Raw genomic sequence first — 11,849 nt, 5'->3', positions numbered from 1 at the left:
CAATAGTTAATGTGAATATTCCTATCTGAGCTTTGTTCAGTCCTATTGACCACATTTCAAGGGCAGTAGGATAGAAATTACCATCAAATATTTACCTTTGATTTATGTTTTATTTACCTGGAGGATCACAGCTCCCTTCTGTCTATCATTTTCTCTGCCATTGATTAATTCTGTCTCTGAGCATAGCAGAAAAAAACACTCAGTTACATCATATGACAGGAGCATAAATGTAGGATCTGGAGAACGTGTGCTGGACTGTTAGGTGATGCATCATTTTACAGTTATCAGGCTCAGCTAGCTGTTGCTTACTTGAAGACGCTCAGCAGATTTTTTTCAAGCAAATCCCAAGTATGCGGAGAACCAGGACTTTCAAACGTAATACAACAGAAATGCGTCAATAGCACTTTAGTGCTGGGTAAGTAACTGTCAGCCACGATACACTTTTCCACACGTGAAGTTATAAATGTTTTTTTTTCACGCTGTTTGGGACTTTATGCTGAAGATATTGTTTGCTTTTTTTTTGTTGCAACAGAATACTACAGCTTTTTTTTCCTCCGAAGCCAAATGATTGATCCCCGATCTATTCTAAAATGGGTGCATACATAGGTTTAGGATTTCCATTTCTATAATCTTTTAAAATGGTACAGAAAACCATGCTCAGAAATATAATATTCGCGGGCACCAAAGAAATGTGGTTAGAAGGCTGATATGACCTCGATTTTCTACCGAGATTTCTATAGGGAGTGGTTGCTTTTGATTAATCTGTTTGCTGATGTGTGCGTGTGGAGTGGTGGGTTGCAGGGAGGGTTGGTAATTACTTTCAGCGTCTTGGACACAATTATTGCCTTGATAACAGTTTTTTTTCAGAAGTGGATTTGAGAGTATAATGCATGCAATTTATGATTTCATTTTGAGATTATATGATTAATTTCACAGCAAGCATCTTAAATATGGATTCACTGTTATAATTTACATGATTCAATGCAATATTTTAATCTTATGGACTTGAGAGTTTGAATATACTGATATTAAATGTTTTACTGAATAGCCAATCAAGTTGTGTTTACAATAACTCTGCTCGTTAAGGAGCTAATGATGTACTTAATGACTTGAAATCTGTAAGACTTCTTAAAGCTGTTCTGCAATTGATACGTTCCTGATAATTTGTAGGGCTCTAGGTATCCAGAAAGTAATTTGCTTCTTCGAGGTGATCCTTGGTGTTTTTTTTAGATCTGTGTTATAAGTACTGTTTGTAGCAGCACCCCTCCTCCCTGTACACTGGGTCAGTCTTGCAGATGGTTTGTTCCTCCAGGACTAGGTTAGGTAACCTTTTTCGAAAGTGGAGGCATGTTCAGGAGCTGACCTGTTAAGAGTGGAACTTGTTAACCACTGCTGTATATTGGATATGTAATTCAGTTGTCCTTAAGACTTGTCTAAAAAGATTGATTATACATTTGTGCCTTGTTTGAAATGTTAATTACTTTATACAATAAGTAATAAAACTGAGATGAAAATTACGAGCTTTAATCACAATGAAGTATTGAAGGAATAATGGCTTGCCTTGCATTTACCTCCAAGATCTTGTGCAGCAATGTGGGATAATCTTACAAAGAGTGGTGCAGGACTGCAGTTACAGAACAAGTTTTGTAGTAGGCAACCTAACATTGTTATGGTCTTTGTGGCCTTTCATTGTTCTCTACCACAGTTTCAATAGATCAGCATTGTAGAAATAAATTATTATTTTGTTTAAGCCATAAAATATAATCAGTCACTTTAAACAGAATTTCATTAGGGAGCATGGGGACTTCATGCTGAATATGTCTTTGCATTGGGACCTGAGTCATTTTGACTGCTGGGCCTTTTTTGGTTAAAGGAATTGGACCAGGCATCACTGGTAGCCTATTGACTGGGACAAGGAGGGTGAGAGACATTTCAATGATCTTCTTCATGGCACTGTAACTCAGAAAATGGAATTGCACCTTCAGGGTCATGGTAAGTTAAATGAGAAACTCAGGCGGGGTAGATCAGAATAGGCACCAGGGAGCTGTCACATTTGATTCCCTTTTATTTTGAATCAGCCAGCAACAATCTATCTAAGGATAACAGGTTGGCTTACTCAGTGCCTGGTGCTAATGAGCAGAGCTTGGCACATGCTCACTTCCAGTGATACCATGTCAAAGTACCTTATGTGCCTTAGAACCTTATTTAGCAGAATAGGAGGAGGTTCCACCTGAAGAAACAGATATGGTATAAACTAAGTGAATGGAGGCTCCAATAAGAATGGTGCAGCCTTCCAGGAGCAGGGCTTGGAAGTAACATACCACTATTTTCAGCCTGGTACCAATCTCTTCCCACCAGGTGGAGCCATGAGCATCAGCTGTATAATGTGTGTTTAAGCTACAACTGTACAATCGAAATTCTATTTAGGATTCCATGAACCAATATGAAAAAACAATGGCTCATGCAGAATATTGATGGTATGTGATTGGAACTGCAATCCTCAAAACCTATTTCAGATCTCAGCACAATTCTGGTTGTACTAGGAACAACAATTGACTGCTATGTGCACTTCAGAAAGTCATTTGACACATCACAATCTGTAAATTTACAAAATGTAATTGCTAGGTCATATCAACCCTTCAAAATGACTGCAACAAATTTTTCACAATGTTTCTATCCTTTTATGCTACTGGAAGGGCTTCCCTGTTTGATGTTGAAGGCTACAAGCATTGTACTAATCATGGATCAGTGTGCAAAGTTAGTACTAGGAATTGATTTCTTAATAATAGGCATTTGCTGCTGATAACTTTTTTGAATTCTGCATTTAATTATTTTTGTACAGTGTTCTTCTGACATCAGCATTTAAAATATCACCTGGCTTAGTATTTTTCATCTGTTGTTAATAACGTGCTGACACTGTGCATACAACTAGTCGTGTTAATTTGCTGGTATATTTATGAAATTTTGCAGTACCCCTTACAAAAACAGAGTTAATATTTGAGGTCAAAGAGCCGCTCTGGCAAAGGTCTTCAACCTGAAATGTTAACTCTGATTCTCTTTCCATGGATGCTGCCTGATCTGCTGAGTTTTTCTTGCACTTTCTGCTTTTGTTTCAGTTTTCCTGCATCTGCAGTTTTTTTTTAAATTTCTGTTTTTTAGTTTTCACCTTGTCAGGGCCACTGCAGTATTTTAAAAATATGGAGACAAGAATTTTTCACTGTAAATGTGGTTTAACTATCTGGAGCCCCTCAGTTCTTGTACTCCATTTTTATTCTTATTTTCTAAAGAATATGTGGTCTTATTCCTCCTTCCTAAATATGCTGCCTTATTCTTATCTATTTTAAGCTCTTTGATCAAATGTCCATTCTTCAGGTTTAATAACATCTTCTGTTTTTTGTTACAGTTCCCCTCTGTAATAAATAGAACACCAAATTTGTTGTTGTCCACAAATTTTGAAGTTGTATTTGAACTTGCTGACTCTAAATTCCGGAGTCTGAATGCATCCCACCTTTTAACCCTGGCTCTTTTTTTCCAGTCTGATTCCTGTCCACTCTGTTCCTGGTCCCATAATACCCTTATCAAAAGCTCTTTGAAAATCAAAACTTGTTTTGCCTCCTTTATTATTTTTGTCTGACCTTTCAGTTACATCTTTTACTACTTCAAAGAATTCAATTACGTTGACCTTCCCATTTTGAAATCTATGCCAACTGTTTGTTTTATCATTTATTTCTTGGTGATATTTCTGTTACAGATTTGAGTAAGGATTGCATCATTCTACCAAAAACATAAAGTTAATTTATCTATAATTGCTTTGGACTTGATTTATTTTCATTTTAAAATTAGCCTGCTTAAACTTTTCCTTTATCCTGACATGTTGTTTACATTTAGGCAATAATGTCTCCACTGTCACTTCCCTAAATTTTTTAAACCTGTGCAGTTACATCTTTTACTGCCTTCTCATGTGAAGATAGGCAGTATTATGGACACACAACTGAGACTTGACGTCTCTTGCTTGGGAACCTGCTTGACACTTGCCATATGCAGAGCTGTTACAAAGCAGCGCAGCCTGGATTATTGTCTTCATGTTCAATAGCTTCCTAAGCCTTTTCCCAAGGTCTTTCATTGTACTGCTTAAGGCCTTATTTAAAGTCTACAACTTCTCACTCCTCCTGCTTTAACCAGCTCTAAAAGTAGGGGTCTATACTCATGTCCTATGGGATTGGAAGGCTGAGTGAGTTGGCCTGAAATTTCTTTTGTAGGCCTTGTAAAATGCTGAACAACAATTACCCAGAGAATCTATGATTCCTTTGGTGAACATTGAGTCAAATAAGGGAGAATGATGGGTTACTGCATGTGTCGGAGAACCTTCACCATGGAGGAGTTGCCTCCCAATGGAGAATTCCAGTCACTTCAACTAAATCTGACAATAGCTATACTAAAAAAAGACATGCATCACTTTTTCTGTTGTGCATTTGAGATATTTGCCCTGAGTTTTGGTTCAATTATACTGTTTTTTTTTCTTAGATCCAAAAAAAAATCCTGCAGAATATTAAGTATGATTTGCATTTGCTATCCTTCAAGTTTCTATATTTTTAATTTTGAGCTAGCTGTGAAGGCATTATTACAGAAGTAGCTCCTGCTCACAAAACTGGCCTCACCTTTAGAGTTAATACTAACTTGCCTCCCCAAGAGGCTTGAAAAATTTAACTCATTCCTTTGGGACATTAACAAAAGATTTTTTTAAAAAACATGTCCATTAAATGTGATTTTTTTTTTTGTTGTTGTCCCTTTTAATTCATTAAACATTGGACTAAAGTAATTAAGTATAATTAGATTTTCTTGTCTTTTTAAAATCAGTTTCAGTAATTTAAAATAGCTTTTCTTGGTGGTTAGATTAATATGGTGATTTTAAACATGATAATTTTATTCTGATGTCCCTATTTTCAGCTCTTTTAGTCAAACCTCTCAATGGTTTCACAATCAGATTTTGTATTCGGTGATATGCAAATAAGTTTGTGGGAAATTTGGGGAGGAGGGCAAACATTTTTAATGTTTGGTATAATTTGAAATGGAATCAGCAATTGCTCAAAATGAAAACCCGACCCAGACACTTGATTTGGCCATCACAGGAACACATTTGTCATTGTTGGCTGTTAATAGTCTGCAATTAATGATTATAATAAATAATTTGCTATTTAATGCTTGAAGGGCAATAATCAACTCCCACTTCCTCTCTCCAATCCCTCACCACTAAATATTTCCAGCCTTTGGGACCAGTTAATTGAATAATGGTGACTTTGTGGTTACAAATGATAAATACCAACAGTTTAAAATGATCTCCCATCCACAGACGTTTTACTTGATAACTATTTATGTGAATATATTATCTCTAGTATTGGACAACCACTTCAGCCTGTAAGTCCATTGATGATTAACTATCTCCGTAGTATTCCCTGATTTTTGGGGTGATTCATTATCTAAAGTGCAAATGTGTGTATTGTAAGCTTGTGTGAATCAGCTTTGAGGCCAATCTAGTTTGGAATTCAGTTTGGCCAACTAAGCACACTCAAACCTGGATCTAAACCTATTCCCTTAATCAACTAGTTACTTGCAAGGTAATTTTCAGTTTGTATCTTGAGCAGATGAGTTGATTGCTCTGTTTCCTATATCAGTATAGCCTTTGTAGTCAATGTGAACCATTCATAGCTGTGAAATTTGTTCTATCTCTTGGCTTGCAACATCTTTCTGTACATTGTGCATATCTTGTTTCTTGCATCAATTTAACCGTGTAATTGTGTAGCTGTGTTTAGTTAGATTATCATGCTAACTGTGACAAAGTAATGATTGCTAAAATGTCCAGGGAAAAATGATTCCACAGCTACTGAACAGACTGGTGCAGTTAAACTCGGAGTGCACCTCGGAACAGTTCATTGCTCTTCATTCCTCATAGTAACAAGGTGCTAAAAAATTACACATTTTTTATTTGTATGTAAACTACATGGTGGAGAGGGGAAATCTGAATTGCTGTCTCCTGGCTCCCATCTTCACAAAAGTGTTCTAGTGTACTGTGTGCAAATGAGTTTTTGACGAAAAATGTGCACTTGCCTAAAATTGGAGTATCCATGTACAAATTGTGGGAGTGATGTTGGTTGAAGAACTGTCAAATTAGAGAAGAAATAGATGGCAATGTGTGGCACAAGATCTGGCTATTTTCATTATATCTTGGAGGTCTAACCAGCAATTCATCTAAAAACATCCAGCATTTCCAGCTCAATAAATGGTCATAAAAATGTAACTTTTTTGAAAGTTGTCTCTGTGAAACCAAGAAGAGCAGGTTTTACATTGAGCTGACTCATCAACAACTCCACAATATTAATATAGAGGCCATTCAGCCCATTGTGACTATACTAGTTGAAAAGAGTTTCCAAGCCTAATTACACCTTCCACGTATGATCCATATCCCTGCAGGTTACAGCTCTTCAAGTACTATTTATTGCACTTGATCCAACTCCCTAAATGCATTACCTCACACTTCTCTGGATTCAATTCAATTTGTCACCTTTCTGTCCAAATGATCAGACTACCTATATCCTTCCTACCATCTGAAGCTTTCCTCTTTGCTGGTTAACCACACTGACCATTTTTTCTGTATCATCAGCATACCTTTTTTTGATGCCCCAAGTCTAAATCTTTAATCTATACTGTGGAAAAACAAGAGAATAAGTACTGAACATATGGCTCCACACTTGGAACAACCTTCCTGTCACCAAAAACTCCTTCAATCGTTACCCTTTGGTTTCTTGGCGACAGAGCCAACTTTGGATCCAATTTGTCACCTTCACTTAGACCCTGTGGGATTTTGCTTTATTTTTGTCCAGCCTGTCAGATGTGACCTCTTCAACGTGTGATGCAGTTGCAGCGCACATTTCTGTCCTTGCCAAAATGTGACAGGTAAACAGAAATATTATGATATTATTAAAATATAGACATTTGAAATGAGGAAGAGGTTGATGCAATGCAAGGAAACCTCATCGTTCACTGCATATCACACTACTGAAGATCCTTGACTCCACAGGTTCAAGGGGTCTGTTGAAGAGGGTAGATTTGGTAGGATGTGTTTTGATTCCCAGCTGAAACGATTTGCACAGGGACCTAGGCGAGCAGAAGCCATAGTAACCCAAACATAGGCATTATATTGGATGGGATGGTGCAGAGCCCTTGACAAGTTTCCTTCTCTGGTCCTTGTCACCTGGGTCTGCCCCAGTCCTGGACCCCCAAAAGGAAAATCCCATCTTCAGTGTTAATATATGTTCCCTTGTAAAGAGAGTTAATTAACAAAGGGAAAATTACTTTTTGGTGATGCTGAAGTGGTCAGCCAGGGACTCAACAATGCCATTTTACCTGCTCTGTTTTACCACTTGGATTGGGATTAAATGAATGCATCCTAATACTGAATATTCTTGTTCTGCATGATGCAGTGGCCACTCATGCCAACTTGGGTGTACTTCTAACAGATGAATGAATCAGGCGTGATCAGATCTTGTGGCTGACTAGAAACCGAGTGCGAGTGGGCTAGCTCCGTTCTATCCCTTTTATAAAATGGAAAATGTTGGAAGCCTTCAGCAGGTCAAGCTGTATCTGTGTAAAGAGCAACAGTTAATGTTTCACATTGTAGCTCCTTGGTCAGAGGTGGGAAAGGGAGAGTGGTATTTTAAGTTGCAGAGAAGGTGGGGGGAGGAATGGATAGGAAAAAAGGCAATATATCTGATGGGTTAACCCAGGTCTCACCCTATTGGCCAGAGGGCCTCTACAGCTTATTCATATAATCATCCTAGCAGAAGATGCTTGGGACAGTGGGTGCATGTAGGTGGGGTGGTCCTTTTGTTGTGGGGAGAAGGGCTCTTGCAGTGTGGGGATGGGTATTGGAGGAAGGACCAAGCATGTGGGCAGGTGTCCTGACCCTGCATTGTGTTTATAAGACCATGTTGTTCCAGGAGTGCCTTGCAATGAGCATCCCCAGGACAACATGGTCCAAGATCCCCTGTAATGCATGGAAAGGAGCTTTGGCTGGGGGACAAAAAACATTCCCTATTTGACATGGAAAATCTGTTCCTGGTCACATTTCTGAGTGAAATAAAGTAGCCCAGAAATTGTTGTTCTTCACTTGGGGAAGAAAAAAAATTATTTAATCTGCATAGAGCTGAGAAGGACATGGTCATGTCATTGAATTTCTGGATATTAATTACAAATGGAATGATGGTGCAAGACAGAAAACCATGACAAATGAAGAAACTAAACTTGGGTCTAAAGGAGACTTAAGTGGAAAGACTGAATGCAGCCTGAAGTTGTTGTGCTCAAGGTTAAATCTGGAAGGTTTCAAAGTGGCTAAGCAAAACTTGAGAACAATATCTTGAAATTTTAATGGAACAACCAGAGATGCTGACTATAAAGGGATGGATTTAAACAGAATTCCACTCGGATGCAGCAGGATGTGCAGTGATCATCCGCAATATACTAGAAACCTTGCCTAGGCGTGAGAATGTGAGCTTCCTGTGTGTGGTTGCATTTTATACCATTTTCTGCAACAAACTTGGTTGATACCTCTCCTTTGTTGTAAAACCTCTGACACACTGAATAATATCAAAACCATGTGTCCTTCAAGTTACTCTCAGCATTGCCACAGATCAGATTCATTACAAATTTCTGTGTGTCACATTCACGCATGATTGGTTCAAATATTTTGTTCATAAATCAGAACCAAAGAGGTGGAACGTGCACCCATCTGCCAAGTGCAAGCAGAAATGGAAAGTGCAGTCCTGAAGTTCAAAGAGCCACAAATCAAAAAGGGCAGTCGGAAGAGCTAACAATGAGAGCTAAATGACTCTGAAGCAAAGTAAATCGATCCAAATGTAATTTTGAAATGGGTTGAGCTTTTCAATTTTCCCCAGATAGAAGTAGTAATTATTACCAAAGAAATCTATAGAAGATGCCAATATTTTAGGTTCTACTGCACATGACTCCTTTTGTTTTTAAACAAAAGCAATGTGTTGCAAATGGAAGGAGACACAGATATAAGGAAATTGACCAAATTACTAGATATGAATGAACATGGGGGCGGCATGGTAGCGTAGCGGTTAGCGCGACGCTATTACAGCGCCAGCGATCGGGGTTCGATTCTCGTCGCTGTCTGTAAGGAGCTTGTACATTCTCCCGTGTCTGTGTGGGTTTCCTCCAGGTGCTCCGGTTTCCTCCCACATTGCAAAGATGTACGGGTAGGTTAATTTGGGTTTAAAATGGGTGGAGTGGACTCATTGGGCCGGAAGGGCCTGTTACCATGCTGTAAATAAAATTTAATTTAAAAAAAAATGTGGGCCTAGAAATTCAGGTAGCTCTTGTTTTTCATATGGTGTATGATTTGATTGGAAAATTGATCACAAAGTGCTTTGGGGACTACTTTGAACACAGATGTGAAAATCCATTCTGGGCTTCTGTGTGCATGACACACTGACACTTGGAGACCTCCAGTCATTAAACGGCATCATCAATTGGTGGTTAATGCATCTTTGCTGCCGTTGCTATGAGATTGGTACACAAACATGTGAAGAATATGCGTAGGCCACCACCAGAAAAGTGGGCCTTAGTGGCATGTTGAAGACATACTTGAGTGTACATAGGATGGTCTGACATTATCTGAGCATGTGTTGGAGAACCTGCCACTAAGGCCAGCCATGGAATTCTCACCAGTTGAGTATGTCTCCATGGTTAGTGGAAGGCCTGGTATCTTTCTTTGGTGGGTGGTGATGATGGGAGGTTCTTGTAAATACTCCCATGATTCCACCTCTGCCACCACAATGAGAGAGAGGGCTGCTTTGCAGGGAGGAAGGGGAGGCCTGTTCCAATCTTGAAAATTTCTATCCCAGTTCAAAGTTAAAGTCCAGTTTATTGTCATATGCACAAGTACACATATGCACAATTGTAATGAAAAACTTACTTGCAGCAGCATCACAGGCACATAGCATCAGATAAGCAGTATTCACAAGAAAAACCTAAATTATACATTTTTACAAGAAAGAACACAATTAAAATAAAAAAATGTCCATTGTGGTGCAAAGTGGTCATAGTGTTGCTATACTGAGGTAGTGATTAGGGTTGTATAGGTTGGTTCAAGAACCGAATGGTTGAAGGGAAGTGGCTGTTTTTGAACCTGGTGTGTGGGACATCAGGCTTCTGTTGAGGTGAACTGCATGGGAAAATGTCCACTGTCACTTTCAGAGCTCCCCCCAGTGTGGGAGATTGCACTTTTTAAGTTTGTATTTTCAACAACTCTTGAAATTATGGTTAGTTCCTGTGCCAAAGCTCCAGGAATCAAGCCGCTTGCATACAATTCTCCATGGATTTTTTTGCTAGGAAAATTACTATGCTGTAGAATTGGCACAGGTTCCTGGCATGGGAACCATTCTAATGCTGTATTTGCTCATGCAATACAATTTTCAGCTCCTGTTTCCTCACAGCATGTAGTCATGTTCTGGAATGCATCGCCTCAAAGTCTAATGAAAGGTGATTTGAATGATAATCTTCTAATAGATAACTCCCTATTAGAAGTTAGGAGGTAGGTAGTTGCAAAGCCATGGGGAAAGGGTATGGCAGTGCGACTAACTTCAAAGCCTTGTCAAAAAGCCAATATGGCCAAAGTGATCTTATTACCTACCCATTCTGCCTCCTCCTGAGCCCTATTGTTGGAGCTCTGTTTAGAATACGTTGCTAGAGCTGGCGTTAGTGGTGGCAGATTTTATTTAACTAACTGAATTTAAATCTCCCATCTGCTTTAATAGGATTTGAACTCCTATTTATGGTTTCTTCCGAAAGGGAAGGATGCCATTCAGCCCATCAGGTATATGCTGGCTCACAGGGCAATCCCATTCACCCACTTAATTCTTTGCAACCTATTCTCTCTCTCATGCCTACTAACTCCTCCTAGATTCTCCTATCACCCATCTACACGAGGAAATGTACAGTATCTAATTAACCCGTCAACCAATATGTCTTCGGGATGTGGGAGGAAACTGGATCGCCTGCAGAAAACTCACTGTCACAGGAGAACATGCAACCTCCACACAGACAACACTGAAGTCAGGATCGGACCCAGGTCACTGGAGCTCTGAGGTAGCAGTTGTACCTGCAGCGCTGCAATTCTGTAGTTCAGTACCACAGCAGTGTGATGCTGCTGAGCCTTTGGGGGAACTTGTATGCAAGAAACTTGGGAGTAGAGAATAAACTCACTACCAATTCAGGTTTTTCCAACACTATTACCTAATGTCAGTAGTTTAGCTGCAGTTTTCATGATCAAATGTCCAAAAGTAAAATACTGCAGTTGTTGGAAATCTGAAATAAAGCAAAAGATGGGATGATCATCAACTTGTTTCAGCCTCCATGGGGTGTGAATGGAAAAGAAATGAACAGTATTTTCATTTCTGATTATTCACCCAAAGAAGGAAATGCACCATGTTGCGGAGTTATCCACAGCCCTGACTTGCACCAAAGAATGTGGTAGTTACGTTACTGGTCTAGCAATCTAGAGGTTTATATTCATGACCAAGAAACATAGTGTTAGGGTAATGCACTGATCCAGCAGGTAAGGAAGGCAATGTCAGTGGAGAGAGAAACAATTAACATTTCAAGTTGATGATCTTCCATCAGAATTGGGAAAAGTGAGAGGTAAAACTAGTTCTGAGATGCAGAGAAAAAGTCTGGGTTAGAGTGGAGAGCAGGAGAGAGTAAATAGCAAAAAGAATGATGGAAGCAGGTTAAAGAGCTTCCAATCAGCAGATGGCTTCCAATATAACTTGAAA

General features: G+C 39.1%; 1 protein-coding gene across 2 annotated transcripts in view; it reads left to right on the top strand.

The window, feature by feature from the left end:
- Positions 1-256: 256 nt before the first annotated feature.
- Positions 257-11,849, top strand: part of marchf1 (membrane-associated ring finger (C3HC4) 1) — a 398,492-nt gene continuing 386,899 nt past the window's right edge. For both annotated transcript variants that reach the window (XM_052041674.1, XM_052041683.1), the window contains exon 1: positions 257-415. The gene's annotated coding sequence lies outside the window, so the exon portion shown is untranslated. The remainder of the gene's footprint in view (positions 416-11,849) is intronic.

Source organism: Pristis pectinata, chromosome 2, assembly GCF_009764475.1.
Source record: "Pristis pectinata isolate sPriPec2 chromosome 2, sPriPec2.1.pri, whole genome shotgun sequence".
Classification (NCBI taxonomy): Eukaryota; Metazoa; Chordata; class Chondrichthyes; order Rhinopristiformes; family Pristidae; genus Pristis; species Pristis pectinata.
This window is presented reverse-complemented; position numbering and strand designations above follow the sequence as displayed.